The 10,379-nt window shown below is 41.7% G+C and overlaps 1 non-coding gene across 1 annotated transcript; it reads left to right on the top strand.

Annotated features, from left to right (window-relative positions):
- The first annotated feature begins 7,794 nt into the window (after positions 1 to 7,794).
- On the top strand, positions 7,795 to 7,961 carry LOC132662667 (U1 spliceosomal RNA). Its single transcript, XR_009602682.1, has one exon. It is a non-coding gene; the product is annotated as a U1 spliceosomal RNA (small nuclear RNA).
- Positions 7,962 to 10,379: the final 2,418 nt, after the last annotated feature.

Raw genomic sequence — 10,379 nt, 5'->3', positions numbered from 1 at the left:
TCAATGAATGCTAATTAATTGCCTCATTATTGATCGCCCATTAGTGATTAGGTTAAATCATTAAACCGTAAGCTTAGGTGGAAAGAGACCATGCATGTGTTTCAACACTGTAACCTCAGACACAATAGAGGTGCCGTAAATGTTAGGGTGAATAAACAAATAAATAAATGAACGAGTTTCCTAAAGCTTCACAACTACGCATCATGGCCTGATGTATCATGCTTGGTTCATTCCGCAGATACTAATCCTCTGACTCAGAATTAAGGATCCAGGCCCTTCTCGCAAGTCTGTCCTAAACACCATGAGACGGTATCTGAGCTCTCTTGGGATTATGCACATAGGATCAGTCAGCTGGCCAACCACACTCCTTCAGGGGGTGCATCCTGGCCCCACCCTCATGGAGATCATGGTCAAAAAGCAGAGGCTCAGAGAGCCTAGGAAAGAACATGCACACGCAGAATGCTGCCCTCTCTTCACTGTTCATGAGCACGAACAAAGGGCTCATTTACACAGAGTGTCACATTTAATCCGCTCAAAAGCCCTGTGGGACATGTTGTTATTGTTGTCTTCATTTTAGAAAATAAGGCAATTCAGAGAAGCGCGGTGACTTGTCCATGGTCACAACTAGTAAGTGGTAAAGGCCACCTTTCGCTTAGATCTGTCTAAACCAAGATCCTGAGATGTTGTCAGTTATGTGTGCATACATCATTTAAAAATTAGGGGCGCCTGGGTGGCTCAGTCGGTTAAGTGTCCAACTCTTGATTTGGGCCAAGCCGGGCTCTGCACCCACAGCGTGGAGCCTGGAGCCTGCTTGAGATTCTCTCTCTCTCTCTCTCTCTCTCTCTCTCTCTCAGTTCTCTGCCGTTCCACTGCTCATGCTCTCTCTCTCTCAAAATAAATAAATAAATCTTAGAAAAGAACTAAAGTTGCTTTGGCTCTCAAGTGTGGTGGCGTTTTATATTTGATTTCAATTAAGTTAAATACATTCTGTACAGAGCATCTACCATGTACGGAAGACCTGTGTGTGACTTAAGCTAATATTAAATGCTATTTACTTTCTCTAAACACTCCTTCGGCTTTCCTGGTTAGGAGAAAGCTGAGCCCTGAAGGAAAATTATTTGGCGATCATAGCAGAGATGACCTGAAGCCTGAAGAAGTGGGTCTTAAGGGTTCAGAAAGGCCTTTCCAGAAGCAGAGACACACAGGAGTTATGAGGGACGGGAGGAAGATGACCAGGTAGAAACAAGGCAGGAGAGAAGGAAGCCGGAAATGATTTCCCATCAGAAATTGCTTTGCTTTGTTTTCACGACAGCCGTTGACTTCCCAAAGGCCAAAGAACGCAGGACATACTTGAGGGTCACTGGCAGGTCCTTGCATCGCCGGACTGCAGAGAGCATAAACACTCCGGTCATAGATGACGCGGCCGGCCACCTCACCCACACCTCTGGCGTCTGGGTCCCGGTGATGCTGGCTCCTTGTCAGTGCTGCAGGCTGCTGTGACCCTGGGCTGTGGGGGAGGGGCAGAGCAGCAGGTGACGGGAGGACACTGCAGTACAAGGCAAAGCCGTGGGAAGAGCTGCGTTGTCCTGTAGTCCTTTGACAGGCCAGGGGACTGCAGGAATCCAAGGGTGGGGGTGGGGTGAGGAGGTAGAATATCACTGTTGCAGGGCCCTAGCCAGGAAGAAAATGCTTTAAAATTCAGCTTCCTGGCCTGGTTCCCAGCACAGCTAATGCCTGGAACTGACCAGTTGCCTGGAGAGTTTCAATTCTTTATTATATGCAGCTTATGCCTTAGCATTCAGTTTTCTTTTGCCACTCAGTTTCAGATGGCCCACTGTGGCCTCTGCTCATGATTCAGACTGAAATAGCGGCCTGCTTTGCATGCTCGTTCAAGATACATTTCAGTTCTTGTTTCTTTGAAAAGGTCCTGCCTGGGATGCTGTATGAAATGTCAAGTTCCGGTCTGGTATTCCCCCACGTACCTTCAGGCCTGTAGTGTGACTTTTATGGGATTCCCACTCATACCCAGAATCCCTGCATGTTAATGGGCTTGTCTAATTCAGAAATGGCTGGATGATGTCATGGCCCCATGAGATCATACATTTTCACCTTACATCACCTTCCATGGACTAGCTGGAATCCAAATTACTTAGCCCATCCCAGTCTCTATTAGGACATATCTATTACAGACAAAGAGTTATCAAGGCATTATAATCTTCTTCCTACAAAGTAACCAAAGGGACTTGTACAGATTTTTACAATGGTCTGTTCCCCAGACCCACACCTCTGACAGTTGGCTAGTCCTTACTGATACGAACCCACAGCTGTCCTGAGGCCGCTTAAGGTTAGACTGTGTTTTCCTGCGTTGGACATGGAAAGGTAATGGCTTCCCATAACTTCTGCAATGTCCCCAACATACCCCCTGGAAGTTTTTCCCACATATAAGACCACTTAGATCTTATGACAGCCCTGAGAAGCTTAAGTTCAAGGTTATATGTAAGACATTGGGAACTTAAACTTGGAGATTTTTTTTTGAAGTTTATTTATTTAAGCAATCACTACACCCAAATATGGGGCTTGAACTCACAACCCAAGATTAAGAGCCACATGCTCTACCTACTGTGCTAGCCAAGTGCCCGTATGGAAATTCTCAAGACCTTAGTGCTTTGCTCAGGGTTACCTTTGTTGACTTTTCTGGCCATTGGAGCTGGTCGTCCCTTTCAGAAATGGATGCTTCTTCTCTGACCCCATTTTTTCATCCCTCCACATTCTAAAGAAGGGTCCCTTTCCAGACATCTATATATTCTTTAATATCCCCTTTATTCAGAAAGCCCCTTTCTGGATGTTCTGAACAAACGACCCAGGTGTGGTAAGAACTGGTTACCGATAGGAAAGTCAGGATCCAGAGCGATCAGTCAGAATTAGACAAGGACCCCAATGAAAAATAAACGAACTTGAACAGTTCACAAAAGAGGAAATATACAGGGCTAAAAGACACGTGGGAAAATGTTCAAGTTCACTAATAACAAAAGAAATGCAAATTTTAAAAACCAGGTACCATTTTTTATCTATCGAACTTGCAAAGTTAAAAAAAGAAAAGAAAAAGAAGAATATCCAGAGCCGACAAGTATGCAGTGGAGGGGCCACCGCTATGCTCTGCTAGGGATTGTATACATTGATACTACTTTTAGAGGGACAATCTAGTGATGCGTATCATTCCGTTCCTTTCCAATTATCTCAAGAAAATGATCCAAAATAGATTAAAAATTTTATTCACAAAGATCCAGTGTTGTTTATAAGACTGAAAAAGAAGCTGGAAACAACTTAGATGTCAAAAAAGAAGAGATTGGTTGAATACATTTCAGTATCCTCCCACAATAGAACATTAATGCAGCCATCAGATAAGACCTTTAGTCAAGTTTCTAGTAACATGGGGAAATGCTCTTATTGCGGTGTTAAGTAAAAAGAGAAAAATACCAAATCATATATATGTTATAATCTCAAATACGTTAAAAAATAAAACCCCAAAACACAGAAGCAAGGAAGGGGATTAAAATATACTAACTTATTAACAGTGGTTGTCTTGGGGTATTGGAATCACTGGCAATTTTTCCTTTTCCTTCTTCTTCCCTTTTCCCTCTAATGTTCTATACTGATAATATATTGTCTTTATAATAAAATTTTTATATGAAAATAATTGGCTACAGAAATCAAGACGTGCATTCTTGGCATGAGAATAGACCTATTGGTAGAAGAGATTAGAAAGGCCAGAAATAAATTGTTCCATTTATGGTCAATTGATTTTCAATAGGGCATTAAGAAAACGCAAGGGGGAATAATGGTCTATTCAATAAATGGTACTGGGACAACTGGATATCCACATGCAAAAGAGTGAAGCTGGACCCCTTCCTCACATCATGCATAAAAATTAACTAAACTGGATCATGGACCTAATAGTAAAAGCTAAAACTATAAAATTCTTGGAAGAAAACATAGAAGTAAATCTTCATGACCTTACGAAACCTTCTTAAATAAGACACCAAAAGCACAGACAACAAAAGAAAAATGGACAAATTAGACTTCATCAAAATTAAATATTTTTTGTACTTCAAAGAACATGACCTAGAAAGTGAAAAGACAACCCACATAATGTGGGGAAATATTTGCAAATCATATATCTGATAAGGGAATTGTACCCAAAATATACAAAGAACTCTTACAACTCAACAAAAAGATTAATAATTCAGATGAAAAATGGACAAAGATTCGTGTAAACATTTCTCCAAAGAAGATATGCAGATGTCTAATAAGAACTTCTTTATTCATTTCTTATTGCTGCCATAATTAAAATACCACAAACTTAGTGGGTTAAAACAATACCAATTTATCAGAGCACCTGGCTGACTCAGTCAGTGGAGCGTGTGACTGTGGATCATGAAGTTGTGAGTTCAAGCCCCATGTTGGGTACAGAGATTACTTAAAAATAAAATCTTTAAAAAACAAAACAGTGTATTGTCTTACAGTTCTGGAGCTCAGAAGTCTAATATGGGGAGAAACAGAGACTAACTGTTCCTGGGTACAGGATATCTTTTGGGGATGATGAAAATATTTTAAAATGGATTTTGGTGATGGTTGCACAACTCTGAATATACTAAAAAACATTGATTTGTGCATATACTTTAAATATATGGGTTGTATATATGTAAACTATATCTCAATAAGCTGTGAAAAAATAATAAATGAATCCCAGTAGGATCCCAAATCAGTTTAACAATAAATCCAATGCAAACTGGCTTAAAGAATTAAGGAAATTTATTGGCTCATTTACCTGAAAAGTACAAAGGAAGTAAGGACTTCAAGTGCACCCCTCCCCAGGAGCTAGAGCCCCAAATGTGCATGCTGGTGTCCAAGGTGGGGAAGGTGGGATGGATGTTGTAGAAATATCACCCACTAAGGGCAGAGAGAAGAAAACAGAAGAAGGTCAGGTTCAAAGATACATCTTAGTGGGGTGCCTGGGTGACTCAGTCAGTTAGGAATCATGATCTCACCGTTCATGAGTTCAAGTCCAGCTTCTGTGCTGACAATCTTGGAGCCTGGAGCCTGGAGCTTGCTTCTGATTCCGTGTCTCCCTCTCTCTCTCTCTCTCTCTCTCTCTCTCTGCCCCTCCCACATTCATGCTTTCTTTCTCTCTCTCTCTCAAAACAAACAAGAAATTTTTTTTAAAGTTACATCTTAGAGACTGTGCGCACCAGGCTGAAGCTAGTGAGGGAGTTGTGTGCTAGACTGAGGCTTGAGAAAAACAACTAAGGACAGTGATAAATGTTCTAAAATAAGATTGTTGTGATGGCTTCACAGCCCTGTAAATATAATTAAAAAACACTAAATTATACACCTTAACTGGTAAGGGAATCATATTTCAATAAGGTTGGTTTTTTTTTTTTTAATGTTTAGAGCAAGAAGATAATTATTAATTTAGCACTCGGGCATAGGATGCCAGATTTACAAGTGACCGAGAGACAAGGGTGCCTCTCCTATTTAGGGTTCCCTCAAGGAGAATGGAGTTCAGTGTGAAGTCCAAGATGTGGGAAAGATCATAAGCGAGCCTCTGTGTATTTTAAAGGAGTCCAAGACTCCAGAGCCCAGATAAGTTACGTCTTAGGGCCCTGAAAGAACTTGGAGGTGTAGTCATTATTTATCCTACAATCTGTGAGAATTATGGAGAATTGGGGAAGAGAAGTTTTTTTAAAATTTTTTTAACGTTTATTCATTTTTTGATAGACAGAGCGTGAGTGGGGGAGGGGCAGAGAGAGAGGGAGACACAGAATCTGAAGCAGGCTCCCGGCTCTGAACGGACAGCACAGAGCCCGACATGGGGCTCGAACTCACAGACCGTGAGATCATGACCTGAGCCCAAGTCGGACACCCAACCGACTGAGCCACTCAGGTGCCCCGAAGAGAAGTTTTGAAGATAGGGATAGGCACACATACAGCTTTATCATAAGTGACATGGGGAGGGTGAGAATGGAAGTTCTCCCAGAACCTTTAATAAAATGAAACCTGTTTCAAAGAATGCAAGCTCTGTATGGCAGGGACTTCATCTGTTTGTGCATAACTGTATCTTTAGCTCCTAGAACATTGCCTAACCCATTATAGGCACCCAAATATTTGCTTAAGGTTGAGTGTTGACTTCTTCAGGATAGGCAGTGGGGGAGAACCTGGGTACACAGTGAAAAGCATGGAAGCTAGGCTGTACACAAAATGAATCTTGGACAAAAGAAACCTTAGTGAGAGTTTTGCTGTTGTTGTTATAAAATGGTTTTGGATTTGGCCAAATGCTTTTTCTGTATCTATCGAAATAATCATATGGTTTTTCTCCTTTATTCTGTTAATATGATAAATTACATTAATTGATTTTCCAATGTTAAACCATCTTGCATTCCTAGGATAAACCCACTTGGGAAGGCCATGTTATCCTTTTTATGTACTGCTGAATTCAGTTTGCTAGTATTTTGTTAACAATGAAGCCATCTGGGCCTAAGGGAAGATTTTTCATTACCCATCCAATTTATTTAATTGATATAGGACTCTTCAGATATTTCACTTCTTCTTGAGTCAGTTGTGATCATTAGTGTCTTTCAAGGAATGTATCCATTTCATCAAGTTTTTCAATTCTTATTGGTGTAAAATTTTTCATAATGTTCCATTGTTGTCTTTTTAATATCTGTAGGGTCTGTAGTGAAATCCTCCCTTGTATTTGCACCAAAAACTAAACCTTGACCCAAGGTAAACAATAAACTATAGTGATATGGAAAAAACAAACAGACAAACCCTAAATCTTGGGACCAGAGTCAGATTTGAAAGTCTAGGCAAATTGCAGTTGGTTACTATGTCTCTTACATCTCCTATGCTTATTTTCCTTCCATTGCCAACCTTGGAGGATCCACTTTAGATTTAATGAAAGCTGCTAGGAAGAAAGGTAGCCTCCAGAAACAGCAAGTAGCAAGCTCACTGTTGATCTTGGGTGAGATTCTTAGGTAGGTTTGTGAGTGATACAAAAAAAAAAAAAAAAAAAATTGGTGATCACTGAGAGTCATATATTCACTAAGAAGAATTTGGCTGCAATTCCTAATGGTTATCTATCTACCTCCCTTGACAGCTGGGATTATTTAAACTAGTATTTACTGTGGCCCTATTTTGGACCATGTGTACTAGGTGCAGGCAAAACAGAGGGTGAGAAAAACTCCCGGCCTTTACCATATAGTGAGGGTGATAGTCACGAAACCAGTAAGTGCATGAATATAACTACAAACTGTGGGAAGCGCTATGAAGGAATTGTGCCAGATTTTTAATTTAGATTGGGTGGTGGAAGGGGGGAGGAAGCCGTCCAAGGAGGCCTCCAAGAGGAACTCCCATTGAAAGATGAGTAAGCGTTAGCCTAGGAAATAACGACAGGAAGAGTATTCGAAGTGAGCAGCATGGGCTTGAGTTAGGAAAGTGTTTGCTGACTTTGAGGAACTGAGAGCAGGCAAGTGTTGCTGGAAAGTAGTGGGAAAGTGAGACGCTCTGGAGCCAGGGAGGTGGGAGTGTCAAAAACTACGAAAGCTTTAAAGGGCGATTACATGGTTGCCTTTTATCCTAAGGGCACTAGAAAGCCATTGGTAGAGTTTGGGCAGGAATGTAGCATGATCCAGTTTTGTTTTACTCATTACGGAAAAATGTAAACACATATGACAACAGATACAATAGTATTAGGACCTACGACGTGCCCATGACCAGCTTCAAAAATTATCTTAGATACTTACCTGGCAGGGGAGATACCATGATCATCACGAAGGTGGTTTTCCCGGGGCAAGGCTTATCCATTGCACTCCGGGTGTGCTGACCTCTGCGATTTCCCCAAATGTGGGAAACTCTACTGCATAATTTGTGGTAGTGGGGGACTGCGTTCGCACTTTCCCCTAGGGAAAAAAAAAAAATTACCTTAGAGCCGATCCTCAGGATTCCGGAATAAGAAATAGAAATTCCTGGGGTGCCTGGATGTCTCAGTCAGTTAAGCATCCAACTCTTGGTTTTGGGTTAGGTCATGATCTCGCGATTTCCAGTGTTCGAGCCCCGTATTGGGCTCTGCGCTGACAGTGCTGCGTAGCCTGCTTGGGATTCTCTCTCTCTCCCTCTCTCTCTGCCCCTCCCCCACTCATACTGTCTCTGTGTCTCTCAAATGAAATAAGTAAACATCAAAAAAAAAAAAAAAAAGGAATAGAAATTCCTAGAAATTCTTTTTTTTTTTTTTTTTAATTTTTTTTTTTTTCAACGTTTTTTATTTATTTTTGGGACAGAGAGAGACAGAGCATGAACGGGGGAGGGGCAGAGAGAGAGGGAGACACAGAATCGGAAACAGGCTCCAGGCTCCGAGCCATCAGCCCAGAGCCTGACGCGGGGCTCGAACTCACGGACCGCGAGATCGTGACCTGGCTGAAGTCGGACGCTTAACCGACTGCGCCACCCAGGCGCCCCGAAATTCTTGATATTATAAGCAATTCTGTGTTTTGTTTTAACGTTTATTCATTTTTGAGAGACAGATAGTGAGTGGGGGAGGGGCAGAGAGAGAGGGAGACACAGAATCCAAAGCAGGCTCCAGGCTCTGGGCTGTCAGCACAGAGCCTGGCATGGGGCTCGAACCCACAAACTGTGAGATCATGACCTGAGCCAAAGTTGGGTGCTTAACCAACTGAGCCACCCAGCACCCCAGCAATTCTGTATTTTTTATAACACTTTATTTACATGCTTTATATTCTTTAAAAATTTTTTTTAAATTTTATTCATTTGAAAGAGAGAGACAGACAGAGCTCAAGTGGCGGAGGGGCAGAGAGAGAGGGAGACGTAGAATCTGAAGCAGGCTCCAGGCTCTGAGCTGTCAGAACAGAGCCCAATGTGGGGTTTGACCCATGAACCACAAGGTCATGACCCGAGCGGAAATTGGACACTCAAGTGACTGAGCCACGCAGGAGCCCTTTGCATGTTTTAAGTAATAGCGAATGATTGGGGCGCCTGGCTGACTCAGTCAGTAGAGCATGTGATTCTTGATCTCAGGGTTGTGCGTTTGAGCTCCATGTTGGGTGTAGACATTACTTAAAAAAACAAAAAAATCTTAAGTAACAATAATAATAAGTGATCATGATAATAAACAGTGCACCAGTTTTCTGTGATAGGTGTCTACTAAAAGTTTCAGAGGCTTGCTATAAAAAAAAACAATGTACCGGGGGCCTGGGTGGCTCAGTCGGTTAAGCGTCCGACTTCGGCTCAGGTAATGATCTCAGGGTTCGTGAGTTCAAGCCCCACATCAGCCTCTCTGCTGTCAGCGCAGAGCCCACTTTGGATCCTCCCTCCCCCTCTCTCTCTGCCCCTCCCCTGCTTGCACTCACTCAAAAATAAATATTTAAAAAATAAATTAATCGGGGCGCCTGGGTGGCTCAGTTGGTTAAGCATCCAACTTTGGCTCAGGTCACGATCTCGAGGTCTGTGAGTTCAAGCCCCGCGTCGGGCTCTGGGCTGATGGCTCAGAGCCTGGAGCCTGCTTCCGATTCTGTGTCTCCCTCTCTCTCTGCCCCTCCCCCATTCATGCTCTGTCTCTCTCTGTCTCAAAAAGAAATAAAACGTTAAAAAAAATAAATTAAAAAAAATAAAAAATAAAAAATAAATTAATTAAAATAAATTAAAACTTAAAAAAGCAATGTAGGGGTATGTGGATGTCTCAGTCAGCTGAGCATCCGATTCTTGATTTCCATTCAGGTCATGATCCCAGGCTTAGGATCCCAGGATTGGGCCACATGGAGCTCGGAGCTGAGCCTGGAGCCTGCTTAGGATTCTCTCTCTCCCCCACTTGAGTGCTGTCTTTCTCTCTCTCTCTCTCAAATAAACTTAAAAAAAAAAAAAAAAGCAATGTAATAAATGCACATTTATCATTATTGTAAACCAACAAACTGTGACAAGATTATATATTTCGGGGCGCCTGGCTGGCTCAGTCAGTACAGCATGTGCTTCTTGATCTTAAAGTTGTGAGTTCAAGCCCCACATTGGTCGTGGAGCCTTAAATAAGTAAGTAAATGAATAAATAAATAAATAATAAGAATTTAAAAGTCTTTTAAAAAATATTATATATTTCAATAACATGGAAACATGATCTGTACTTGATATAGTCATTTGTTGATAGAAAGTACTAAGAGACAATCTAAAAAGTTAACACAAAAGAAATGTCAAATAAAAACTATGTAAAAAATTGAAGGAGGATGCTACAAATATTTAGTATTTAAAAGGTAGCATTCTTGGGGCACGTGGGTGGCTCAGTCAGTTAAGTGTCTGAACTTCGGTTCAGGTCATGA

The sequence above is a fragment of the Panthera onca genome, chromosome D1, assembly GCF_046562875.1.
Source record: "Panthera onca isolate mPanOnc1 chromosome D1, mPanOnc1 haplotype 2, whole genome shotgun sequence".
Classification (NCBI taxonomy): Eukaryota; Metazoa; Chordata; class Mammalia; order Carnivora; family Felidae; genus Panthera; species Panthera onca.
This window is presented reverse-complemented; position numbering and strand designations above follow the sequence as displayed.